This window comes from Amblyomma maculatum, chromosome 9 (genome assembly GCF_055883805.1).
Source record: "Amblyomma maculatum isolate TAMU_Amacu chromosome 9, ASM5588380v1, whole genome shotgun sequence".
Lineage (NCBI taxonomy): Eukaryota > Metazoa > Arthropoda > Arachnida > Ixodida > Ixodidae > Amblyomma > Amblyomma maculatum.
This window is the reverse complement of record NC_139352.1, coordinates 48,204,715-48,217,759: the sequence shown is the minus strand read 5'-3', so window position 1 is coordinate 48,217,759 and position 13,045 is coordinate 48,204,715. Positions and strand designations below refer to the sequence as shown.

The 13,045-nt window shown below is 46.2% G+C and overlaps 1 protein-coding gene across 1 annotated transcript in view; it reads right to left on the bottom strand.

Annotated features, from left to right (window-relative positions):
- Nucleotides 1-12,579, bottom strand: part of CaMKI (Calcium/calmodulin-dependent protein kinase I) — a 73,012-nt gene extending 60,433 nt beyond the window's left edge. The window contains exon 1 of the mRNA XM_084578700.1: nucleotides 12,450-12,579. The gene's annotated coding sequence lies outside the window, so the exon portion shown is untranslated. The remainder of the gene's footprint in view (nucleotides 1-12,449) is intronic.
- Between the last annotated feature and the right edge of the window lie 466 nt (nucleotides 12,580-13,045).

Here is a 13,045-nt window from a genome sequence, read left to right as displayed (position 1 = left end):
ACGATCTAGAGCCCATGTTGGCTGTATCGTCTTCGTCGTCATCGTCATCATCATCACTATCAGATAGACCATACCCACTGCAGGGCGGGTACCTATCCCATATTATTCTAACTTGGTCCTGTGTCGCTCCCTGCTACGCTTACATTCTCTTGGAATCCAATTTGTTACCCTTTGCGACCATTGGCTACCTTCTCTTCGCACTATACGACCTGACTACATCTATTTCTTCTTCATTTCCACTAGAATCTCATTAACTTCCGTTTCCTCTCTGGCCCACTCTGCTAGCTTCTTGTCTCTTAACGCTGCATTTATCATTTCACGCTTTAGCTATCAGCGCTGTCCTCACCTTAAGCTTAAACTTTTTCGTTAATATCTACTTTTCTGCCACAGAAGTGAGTGCCGGTAAGATACAGCTTTTATAATACACTGTGTCCCAGCTCAGATAGGCCCATATTATATATGCTACTTCAATGCAATATATATATGATGAAATCGGCAGAGTTGACATTTGAAGCCATGAACCATATGAACCTTCAGGGGAAAAACGCCCTTATTCGTACCGAGTGCGGTTTATCTCAGAAGCCGAGATTATTACGAAGCCCACCGCGGTGCTCGAGGTGCTTACGGGCGAGGGAGAAAGTAAAGGAAAAGGATATAGCGGCCGCTAAAGCCGGCCCGAAACATTCGCCACGTGCGGCAACGAGTCTGCCTGAGTCTGCAGAGTTGCATATAATCTCCTAGAATGATATGGGTCGCCTGGCGTTGCCAAGGAGACGGCATTTTTCCTGTGCTGAGAGGCTGGCCTTCTGACTCGCACGGGTTTCTGCACTTTTCTTTTTCTAGTGCACGGAGGAGGGCAGTGCGTAGGTGAAAGTTTTAGAAAGGTCAGCGAGAAATTCCTGCTGCTGAAAAGATATACTGTATACATGTCTCAGCTGCGTAGGTGGCTTTGCGACGCGCAAGTTCATAGCGTCCTGTCATAGCACGGGAGCAGAGCGGTTGGGAATGAAGGCTGTTTACGGAAGCGAAGAATGTTTTTTTCTTTCTTTTTTTTTTTCTGTCCGTTCGGAAAATATGATATATATGCTTTGACAGAGAAGTCGTGTGTGACGGCTGGTTCCGATTTGATTTCGACAGATCCGGTGTTATTTCAACGCGCACGAACGTGTATTGCTTTTATCACTTGATATTAGGCCCCTGCGTCAACCTAGATGTACTGCGCAGCAGATCGAACACTTCGCGGCATATACATGCCACCGCGGAGTGTTGCGCGTAAATCTGATTTGACGTAGCGGCTTTTTAAGGATGATGTGCGGGTAACCTCGTTGAGTTTTCACATGGCTTTGCTCGTACGTTGATTTCGGTGGTGGTGGCAGTAATATATTTGAAAGAAAGAAGGAAAAACATTGGGACCGTGGCTTAGCTCAGCTAGGCCAGGATATACGTAGCGAAAGCATGCGTGCCTGGCGCTGGTTTGCCTACTCCTCTCCAATCCAGTCTAATTCCATCGAATCGAGTGTAAACCGATCAAATCCAGTCTAATCTAATCCAATCCAAATCAGTCCAGTCTAATCAAGTACAGTTCATTCCAGTGAAATACAATCCAACCATTCCTGTCCAAATCAATCCAAACCAGTTCAATCGAGTCCAATACAATCCAGTCTAATCTAATCTAGTCCAATCCAACCCTGTCCAATGCTGAGTACACACTCGCCCGAAATGCACCTGTCATCATCTCTATACTCATCCTCACGCTAGAGAAAGAGAATTAAGATGCGCTACTCACTATGTCTAGTTATGCTGTTACGAAGGAGCACTGAACAAGGGTAAATGGGGTATGCCTCAGTTCGCACGTCGAACCAACGTTTCGACAAGTGCAGTTGTCTTCGTCTGGGCCAAGACGAAGACAAGTCCACATGTCGAAACGTTGGCTCGACCTGCGAACTGAGGCGTACCCAATTTACCCTTGTTCAGTGCTCCTTAATACCATGTAAACCACCTTCTTCATCTCGTTCTACTCAGTTATGCTGTTGTTGCATTAAAGAGGAGGCATCTTCAGGTTGCTTCTTGACTGCCAGATGCGCGCGATGTCTAAAGCCCGTGGCGTCCGTCAGCTGCGGCGGTCGCTAGGCAACGGCTTTGTGCCTCCCGGCATTGTTCGTGGCCAATGCAGCTTTCGCTACAAAAACCAACGCTGCCTAAGGAAATAAAATATATGTAGTATAGGCAGACAGGATGAAGCAGAGAGCAGGGCTTTTTGCATGACGTGAGCGCATACCACAAAAAGTGGAAAGCTAATTTGCATCATTATCATTGCTGTGTTACTGTCATCCATACACGAGATCTCTACCGCCGAGCCGCTACAGGGCCACTTGATGACCGAGGAAGCGGAGAGCGCTTGCTAAAATATGGGGAGATCACGCAGCACTACAGATTGGACCGTAGACTGGTACCCCCACCAGACCCGAAATTAAACAGCAGACAAGCAGTGGCGTGGAGGCGACTGCAAACTTATACATATCAGCACCCGGTTATAATGATAATGATTGATGACCTAGACAGGAAAAGTAGAAAGGTAGGCTTGAAAATCAATATGCAGAAGACTAAGGTAATGTTCAACAGCCTCGGGAAGGAACAGCAGTTTACATTAGGTAGCGAAATACTGGAAGTAGTAGGCGAATATGTCTACTTAGGACAGGTAGTAACCGCAGACCCGGACCACGAAAAGGAAATAACAAGAAGAATACGATTGGGATGGAGCGCATTTGGCAAGCACTCGCAGATTATGACTAGCAGCTTACCGGTATCGCTCAAGAGGAAAGTATACAACAGTTGCATCTTGTCTGTACTCACCTATGGGGCTGAAACGTGAAGGCTAACCAAGAGAGTTCTACTTAAGTTGAGGACAACCCAGAGGGCTATGGAACGAAAAATGGTAGGGGTAACATTAAGAGATAGAAAGCGTGCAGAGTGGGTCAGAGAAATAACTCAAGTTACCGACATTCTAGTAGAAATTAAGAAGAAGAAATGGACATGGGCAGGACATGTAGTGCGAAGAGAGGATAACCGATGGTCGCTGAGGGTAACAAACTGGATTCCAAGGGAAGGAAAGCGTAGCAGGGGGCGGCAGAAAGTTAGGTGGGCGGATGAGATTAAGAAGTTCGCAGGGGTCAAGTGGATGCAGCTAGCACAGAACCGGGTTAAGTGGAGAAATATGGGAGAGGCCTTCGCCCTGCAGTGGGTATAATCAGGCTGATGATGATGATGATAATGACCCGGTTATGGCGAACCACATGTTCCCTGAGGATAGGAGTGACAAGTGCAATCTTTGTGGGGCGAGAGGGACCCTCGACAACATAATATGGGAATGCCCGTATTCTCCCAGGAGGACGAACAATATAGGCTGTAGAGACACCTGGGAGACCCTGCTGCGCAGCTCGGACCCTGAGCTCCAGCTCCTACTCGTCCAACTGGCTGAAGAGGCTGCTGGGACCCAAGACCTCCCGGCCTGCCTCTGAGGCGGCGGCACCCGCCCCTTGACTTGCGTGTCGGGGGGTGGGTAGATCACCTTATCTGTTGGACATTAAAGTTTAGTCCATCCATCCATGTGAAATTTCGGATTTGAGTATAACACTATAGAAATTGCAGCATCATCCACGTGAAACAGGAAAAGTTCAAAAGCGGCATAAAAGGCTTCTCCTTGCACGTTTCTTTTGTTCAGCGCTTTCCCTGCATTTGTTCGATCGAGAACGCGTACTGCGTTAACACTTTTTCGTTGAATACACAGCCGTATTGAGGCAAATTGCATATACCATTGTCAGTGAAACACGGCTGCAAATGAAACTGTCCGGATTATTTTTCCTTTCGATATTTCTGTGTTCTTTGCCGGACTAGACACATCAATTCGAGTTACGTCGAGGTTACTATTAGCGACTGCAAAGCGCTTTACCGAGTCGACTGAAACGAAAAAGTTGGGCTTAGTGTGCACGACCAGCCTGAAGAGCGAAGCTACAGCCCACGGAAAATTGAGCATGTGATCATCGAGTTCTCTGTAGCAACGGGCAACGATTTACCGTTGTTATGTGCTACAGATGTGCTGCGGTGAGTCTGAGAGGCGGAGGCTTTCGGGCCCATTAGGAGTCTCAGCAGCACATACCGGCACTTCGCTGCCAAGTTGCCTGAAATATTCACTCGACGTCTGAACCAGGAGATGAGTGGTGGGAAAAAGATTCATTGAATAATTTACTCAGTGCCTCTAACCGGATGCAGTTTGGGGCACCACTACATTGTTACAGTCATCATTATCACCAACAATAACGACGCTTTTTCAGCACATTTACCAAGAACGGTGAGTGCACGCAGCCCGGCATGGTAGTGCGGCCCCCTCTCATGTCCTTTACTATGTTAACTATAGTTCAGTAGCTGTTCTATACGCTCCGTTTTAGCCGTATACATCTGCGTCACACTGGCGGCCATTTCGTGGTGCATGAAGCACGGCGGAAGGCTCAGGCATATATAATCGGCTTATCATTCGGTGCGGCTTGCTTTGCCAAAGCTATGTTCTGCACCATAAAATGTGGTGTCACTTGAATACTTCTTACAGGCTTAACGTTTAGAACTCCTTTATGGCACGCCAAAAAGAAAGCTAGTTCTTTCTCAATCTCTCCTTTACGTAAACGAAGGCATTCCACTGATTACATGCAGTTTTTTTTTTTTTTTTTTTTGCAGTCCAATCGTTTCATCGCTACTATAAAGATCCGAAATATATAGGGCATCAAAATGAAGCTTACCATGATAAAAACAAAAATGAACAAATTATTTGAACGTGTACACTGGCAGCGTACAGGATCACGTTAATAAAAGAACACGTTATTTATGTTCTTTTTTGTTTTTACAGGTGAGCTTGTGAAGACTAGGGAGTCTTAAGAATAGGAAGAAAGCTCGAATAGGAAGAAAGCTCGAACGAAGAATATACCTCGATATAATAAACGTGCTCCTACATAATCTCACACAAGAGGGTTTGGTTTGGTTTGGTTTGTGGGGTTTAACGTCCCAAAGCGACTCAGGCTATGAGAGACGCCGTAGTGGAGGGCTCCGGAAATTTAGACCACCTGGGGTTCTTTAACGTGCACTGACATCGCACAGCACACGGGCGCCTTGCTTTTCACCTCCATCGAAAAGCTGCCGCCGAGGTCGGGATTCGATCCCGCATCCTTGCAAACAGTATTCGAGCGCCGTAACCATTGCGCCACCCCGGCGGGGTAAACACACAAAAAGGAAATCTACAGGAAGGCAACGGTAATTCATCCCCATTCGCATTTGGAGTCGGTAAGAAGATACTCCTGCAAACACGAAACGAAGTGGCGTCCGTGTGCTGTGCGATGTCAGCGCACGTTAAAGATCCCCAGGTGGTCGAAATTACTCCGTAGCCCTCCACTACGGCTCCCCTTTCTCTCTATCCACTTTCACTCCCACCTTCATCCCTTCCCTTACGGCGCGGTTCAGGTGTCCACAGAGCAAGTGTGACAGATACTGCGCCTTTCCCTTCCTGTGAACCAACCAACCAACCAACCGGCACAGCACCTATCTCTCTGCGGGCGTATTTATACTTTTTTCTTTCCTTTCAAAAACTTGCACCAGCTTCTTCGAATATATCGCGTTTCAAATTTGCCATTTCCGTTCACTACGACAGTGATGCTAGGAGTCGGTATACCGAGTCGGCCGTAATCTAACAACATGACACGTGTCACTGCTTGCCGAGAGAGCACAAGAGACGAAGCGGCGGGGGAGAGGAGGAAAAGGAAGAGGTCGGGCGACCTTTCTCGACGGACAAGTATGACTGTTTACGTGCGTGGCAAGCGAGCCACGAGCAGCCTATATAACGCGCCCACTGATGCGTGCACGATGTCGCTCCCCTCATAACGCGTCGGTGCCTCCGTGAAGATCTCCACGGGGACCAACTTCCCTTTCCTTTGTTCCGCATCGTCATCGTTATTACTATTATTGCCGCAGTTAGCCTCCGTTATCTCTTTTCTCTCCACTATGTGCTCGTGTCGTCACAACTTTCTCTCGCGGAATTTCCGTTGCTTTCTCTCCTCCTTTTCAGAAGAGCGAAGCGCTTTCTTTGTCGGTCCTACATCATGCGCGAAGGCTAAATGAACCTGCTGCTGCTGCTGCCGCCGTTGGCGACCGCCTGTATATATCCTGCATATGCGACTCTGAGTGCACGCTCGCGTAGGCTTCCCCTGAATCCTCATCTCATCCTCTCTTTCCTTTTTTTCCATATCGTTTTAGTTTTTTTCAATACCTCCTCCGTTACGTTCGCTCTCTTTTTTATCGATTCTTGCCCTTTCGTGCAGTCTTTGTGTCCTCTCTCTCTCTCAAGCGCTTTTTAGGTAACATGTTTTTTTTTTTTTTTTTTTTTTTTTTTTAAAGCCTGCAGAATGACGGAGAGTTGCAATGGAGTAAAGCAGGAAGAAAGAATGCGGGAACGCAGGAAGGGAGCGTTAAAAAAGCCAGTGAGTGCGAAACCCGGAAAGCAGGAAACAACGAAGTTGAGAATGGGAAGACGATGAATAAACGCTAATAAAGAAGGGGAGTAGTAAATGGAAGACAGAGATAGAAAGGAAAATGAACAAGGAATAGAACCATGAGGGGAATAGAGGAAAGGGACTGGAAGAATATCCCTGTAGGCGGCACCATAGATTACGACGCGACTGGCGATCCGCGAAGTTTATATAAATGACGATCCCGAAAAGAGCTATAGAGAGCGGTAAGGATGAGAGAATGACGGTGGGGGAAGCAGAGTAGGGAGACGATGGAAGTTGTGAGAGGTCGCGTCGCGACGGGTTGTCGGAAGGCGGAGAAATACGACGTTATAACTGCGCGCATTCATTTGGAGCCGTTGCGTGTCTCGTCGTTTTTAACCTCCCTCGTCTTCTCCATTTCCCCCATTCCCTCCCTCCATCGCCATGTCTGCCTTTTCCCCCCGGAGTCTATTTTTTCTCTCTTTTCGTTGTTGTTGGTAGCGCCTTTTCGTGAAATCAGAGTGGACTCGAAACGGACTTGGACTGTCAGTTAAATTTGCATTGAAGTCAATTTTATTCACTTTTTGTTTAAGGTAAAGCTTAGTATGAATATTTTTGGATGTGTTTACATTCGCACGACATTAGATATATTCATTGCATAGCGATTCTAAATTTGAAATCGTATTTATTTTAGCATCGTTCTGTCCAAAATAGTGGCGATGATCTTGATCCTCTGTGATGATTGGTTGGTTAGAATTTAGTGGTGGTTTGCTGTATTTTCAGATACCTATGCAAATAAAGAAGGGTTGACGCAGTCTCAAATATTTGTTTTGGAAGTTACCGCTGAAAGCGATGACTAAATTTTATTTTTATTCATCACCAAAGTTTATCAAAGCTAAATTCTGTGAAACTATCACCTTTTCCTATGTTCGCTGTAATCAGTCTAGGTACCCATAGGTCGAATTTTATTTGTATTTTTAATGCTATGGCTGGACGGACGATATGGTGATACATTATTATGGCAACATTGAGACAGACGAGGACAAAAGAAAGAAACACAGTACAGACGCTGGCTCACGACCAAAGTTTATACACAGAAAACACGACATATATAACCGAAATGCCTCCGAGCAAACATCCAAATCAAACGCACGTGTTGCCGCGTGGTAACAAAGTACAGCCTCCCGTATTTATAATAACACCGCGCAAGCATCGATTTTTAGGCGCAGTGACGCCAAGACGAAGCCGAGCGGTAATCGGGAATATGAACGAGCTTCTGCATCGGTCATGCAGTTGGAGAGAGCGTAGTGTGCTTGGCAGCTTTGCTTTGTGCGAATCAACTCTCGCGAGACAAGTTTTATGGCGGAGTTCGGAAAGCGTTTTCTTTTTCTTTTTTTTTTTTCATTTGCTGCATGTTATCGCACTGAAGTAGTAGTACAAACGGGTAACGTTGCAAGCACGACGGGGAACTCTTATTGCATTTGCAGGTAGAATCTCCAGATAGTTTGATTAATGGCAATTTCCACTGGCCGATTGGAGCTGGGCGTCCAAACCCGAATAGAGCGATCTATTCGGTCGCTCTATTCCAATTGAATCCAATTGAACTGGATTTATTGATGCATAAGCAGCTCAGGCTATCATGCACCAGGCACAAGGTTGTATGTTGAGTTTAGCGGAGTATATGTATTTATTCTACATTTTCTTTTAAACATTTGCTTTCTTTAGAAAGCTAGAAACGCATGACAGATCAACAAGATAACTTTCACCTAAAATCAGTGTTGGACGGAACGGAATGTTCTCAATGTAGAATCGAGTAAAATACTTTTTTCTTTGTGTTTCAAGTCTTGTGCACGAAAATGAAACATGCTTTATGGTGAGTTCCTCTCCGCATTCTTCACACAAGAGTTTACTTTCTTTTCTCAACACAAAAACAAAAACAAATACGCATCAAGTGCGTGTGGCCAATTCGGAGACGGCATACAATCACTTCTATAAAACGTTCTTCATGGTGACATGATTTTCATTACACCAAAATTGGCTTCGCTCACTGCGGTTTGCTATTTACCTCTCACTACACCACGAATACTGCCATTCTTCCTTTAGTTAACAGCGCACTAGCGCCATACAGTCTCTGTATGGAATATTTATGTTGTTGATCTGTTTGTCATGGGCTTGAGCAGTGCAAATTTCTGCTGTGTCGTTGTCTCCAACGTCGACATAATTCGGGACCCAACAAAGTGTTATGTCCTTGAGCAGAGGCTGTTGATATATTATGTAAGATGTCCCCCGGTAGTAGAGCAACTGCGTTTTTGTGATGAAGGGCTGTCAAGACATTTAGAGAGTCTGTGTAAATAATATTGTTTGAGAATGTTCCCATTGGCTAGTTCATAGCAAGTGCGTAATACTCAGCGGTAAAAACGCTTGTACACCGAGGTAGTCTTACAGTTTTTTCCCGTTTTACTTGTACTACTGCACTTTCAACGTGCTTTATTGTCTTGCAGCCATCTGTAAAAAACTGCGTAATTGCTTTCGTACACTGAGGTGGTCTTACAGCTTTTTCCCATTTTCCTTGTACTACTGCACTTTCAACATGCTTTATTGCCTTGCAGAACTGCGTAATTGCTTCCTAACTAATGTGCCGACAACGAGGACCTTCTGAACTTAATTTTTCATAATTAGCAATTGCAAGGAATTTCCTGGGAACGCTAGATTGTTCACAACACGTGCATGTGCTCTTTTCGGTATTATCTGCGCGATATATAGCGCATAAAAAAAAAAAAAAAATCTCACTCAATTCCTTGGAGCTCCGATGCATAACTGTCTATGATTGGCAGGAGTTGCTTTACAATAATCAGAACAGCCTACTAGATGGCACTCACCTGTGTAGCAGGAGTGACTTTAAAGCAAGACAGATAGCAGGATGGGAAGGCTCCTTACAGCAGCAATTGCGAACATTTGAAAAGAATGAAGAAAAAAAAATAAAAAAGAGCAAAGGGAAAAAGGACTGAAGGAAAAAGAAAGTACGATGAATATAAAAAAAAAAGAAGAAAGGAAATCTGCCCTTGCACTCGCTATTTCTCCTCTCCTCCGTCTTCCTGCGCAGCAGGGCCTGGCGGTGCACACTTTGACGATATTGTTAACAATCCGAAAGGCTGCAAAAGCTTTGCTATTACGTATGAAGGGAGAGGGCTTCTGTACAGTTTTTATTGCATAAGCAATACTACGCCAGGTTTCAGCCCGTCGCGTAAACCCGGCCGGTAGCCACATTTGACATATAGAGCGACCGCAGATGGGGCCCCTCTTCAAGATACTTTGTTGGGCGAGTTGGTACTTATTCATTATTTATATAAACAGCGCGAACACGAAGACAAGTTTGACAGTGTTAGGATTTTATATTGGTACGGACAAGGAAGAAGAAGCGGGCAGTGGCGCGGGCAGGAGCGCTCGCGCTGGCCCGCCGCGAACATTCATTAAACGTCATCTACCATCGCCATCGGTCATGTTCTGTCTCCTGTCTTCATCGGCTTGCCGCTTCGTAACATTTGGTTGGAGGTGCGGCGTACGGCATCCCCATCCTCGCCTTGGAGCCTCGACACCATCTTCAAGCCGGGACCATCACCGAGGGCCCAGGGACATCGCCGAGCAGCTTCGCCCCAGCCCTTCAAGCCCAGACCTGAACAACTACCACCGCCCAGCCCCCAGCCCGGACCTGAAGACAAGGAGAACAGACCAATCAGAACCGAGATGAAGGACCCGAAAGACCCGAATGACCCGAATGAACCGATAGACACGAACACGCAACCCCCGCCCAAGCTGCCCGACGTGACCTCGAGCCATCGGTCCCATGGACTCTGGTGACGGATGGTTGACAGCTCCAAGGGAGGCGGATCACCCACGCATCAGGCATCGTACCGGCAAGCCGTTCTATTCTTCCTTCTTCCTCTTCTTCTTCAAGCATCCAGACACGCCCATCATCACGCCATACAATCATTAACATCGCTAAACTTCCTCGTCCACGATCGGGACGATCGCTCGGTGGCCCCGGGTCATGGTACGGACAAGGAAGAAGAAGCGGGCAGTGGCGCGGGCAGGAGCGCTCGCGCTGGCCCGCCGCGAACATTCATTAAACGTCATCTACCATCGCCATCGGTCATGTTCTGTCTCCTGTCTTCATCGGCTTACCGCTTCGTAACAATATCACCACAAAGAGAAGATAACGAGAGAGATAGTGGAAGCATATTTTATTTCAACGGACAATAAGTGTGTAAGCAAGACTTCTCTTGCTCTTTCAAGCAAAGAGGTGTCTTTTTTAAGTGATTTTTTAAAGTAATTTTTTTTTATGCAGCAGGTGAACCCAGGGGTTGTTTCACGTGACTGTTTCGTTTTCTTCATGTTTGTTTTTTCTGGGCCTTGGAGTAAAGGGCTTAGGCTTAGTTGTGAGTCAGCGCTTGTACTGTGGCTTTCTTGTATCTTGTCCCTTGTCTTCGTGTTCGCGCTGTTTATATAAATAATGCCCCTCTTCAAGCCGTCGGGTAAACCAACCCCGTCTTGTCTAGGTGGTGTTGGGTAAACCCGGTCGGTAGCCACGCCGCACCGCAGAGGAAGAAGAAGGCAACAAGGAAAAAAAAATAGCTGGGGTTTAACTCGGTAGGTTGCGTAAGCAAAGCTGACGTAGCTTCTGTTTCTGTTTTTTCTTTTTCTTCCTCTTCTTCGCCTTCTTCCTCTTCTTCTTTTTTTCTTCTTCTCCTCTTCTTTTTCTTCTTTATGAAGTAGCTGAGGTTTAGCTTAAATATGTGGGTATGTGCCAAATATCAAGGAAGAAGAAGAAGAAGAAAAATATAAACTTGTAACAGGCTTCAGTAAATGCGGTCTTCATCTAAAATTTGCTTGTTTTTTTGTTTTTTTTTTCATGAGTGAATTAGAACTGAGATTATATTCCCATCTGTTCCCGATTCAGACCTCCTGTAAACAAGCTGTAAATAGAAATGAAGAGACTGTGTCCGAAGGACTAAAGTTGCTATGCAGCAGCTGTATTTGCCGTGCAGTCCCAGTATTTTTTACTATGGCCTTTCTAATCTTGCAGTTCTGCAACGCCTGCATGACTGTAGAGGTTTCGACTGAGTCAAATGCAATAGGCTATATAGAAGGTTGATTATATTCTGTGCGGTCTGTACATAGAATGTGCTTTCTTTTTTTTTTTTTTTTCCCGTGAGTGAATTAGTACTGAAATTATATTCCCATCTGTTCCAGATTCAGAACTCCTGAAAACAAGCTGTAAATAACAATCGAGAGATTGTGTCTGAATGACAAAAAAAAAAATATGCAGTCAATCAAAGAACCATGCAAGTTTTCGTAAAGGCTGTTCTACAATGAGCCATATCCACGGTGACACAGTTTGTAGCTCAAGAGCATAGACTGTCGCGTGAGGTTTTGCATTGGAGGTCATGCACGAGTGCACATAGACAATGAAAAACAGATACTGGCAACAGAACCCCTTGTCTGGTGCGTCACTGTAACCTCCAATGCAAAACTACCTCACCCGACAGTCTATGCTCTTGAGCTACAAAGTGTGACAGGAGCTCAAACCCACCCCGCCGGGGTGGCGCAGTGGTTACGACGCTCGACTACTGTTCCCAAGGACGCGGGATCGAATCCCGGCCTCGGCGGCCGCTTTTCGCTGGCGGCGAAAAGCAAGACGCCCGTGTGCTGTGCGATGCAGTGCACGTTAAAGAACCCAGGTGGTGGAAATTTCCGGAGTCCTCCACTACGGCGTCTCTCATAGCCTGAGTAGCTTTGGGACGTTAAACCCCACAAACTAAATCAAACCAGGAACTCAAACCCATACTGTTTCAAAATGTGAACGTTATGGAATGGAGTGAAAAGGGGGCCACTCAGTTCAGCAAAGAACACACAAAAGCTTACCATTGAACTCTTGTGTCGTCTGTAGGAGGGCCATTACGATTGGGGTGTAGTTGCCGCTGCTACAAGGTCGACACTGTGGCGCCAACGGTCGCTGTCGTAGATGTTCTCTACTCTCACATTCATGTGAGGACGCCACAGCACCAACCCGCTGCAGCTCGTCAGTCATTTGGCTGCACTGCGGGCTCCCACCACCTGGAAAACGTTTATGTTTTACAAGGTTAGCAACATCATGGATTGATTGATTGAAAATATCTTTATTCTTTATTGAAAATATCAGTATTCTCAGAACATGTGGGTGGGCCGCCTAGTCCGGTAGTCCATTGGCTGCTGCTGCTGCGCTGGCCCTCCCCACCAGCCAGTGCTGACGGTCAGGATCATCGCTGAGCAGAATAGCCTCCCACTGCTCCTCCGAGGGGTTGGGAATGGGGTCAACTAAGGGATTAAATTGGCATGCCCACACCATATGGTAGAGGTTAGCTACCTCTCCACAGTGTGGGCACTGCGGAGAGTATAGTGTAGGGTACCACAGGTGTAATTTAGCTGGTGTTGGGTATGTGTTGGTTTGTAGTCTCCTAAGGATGTTCTCTTCTAACTTA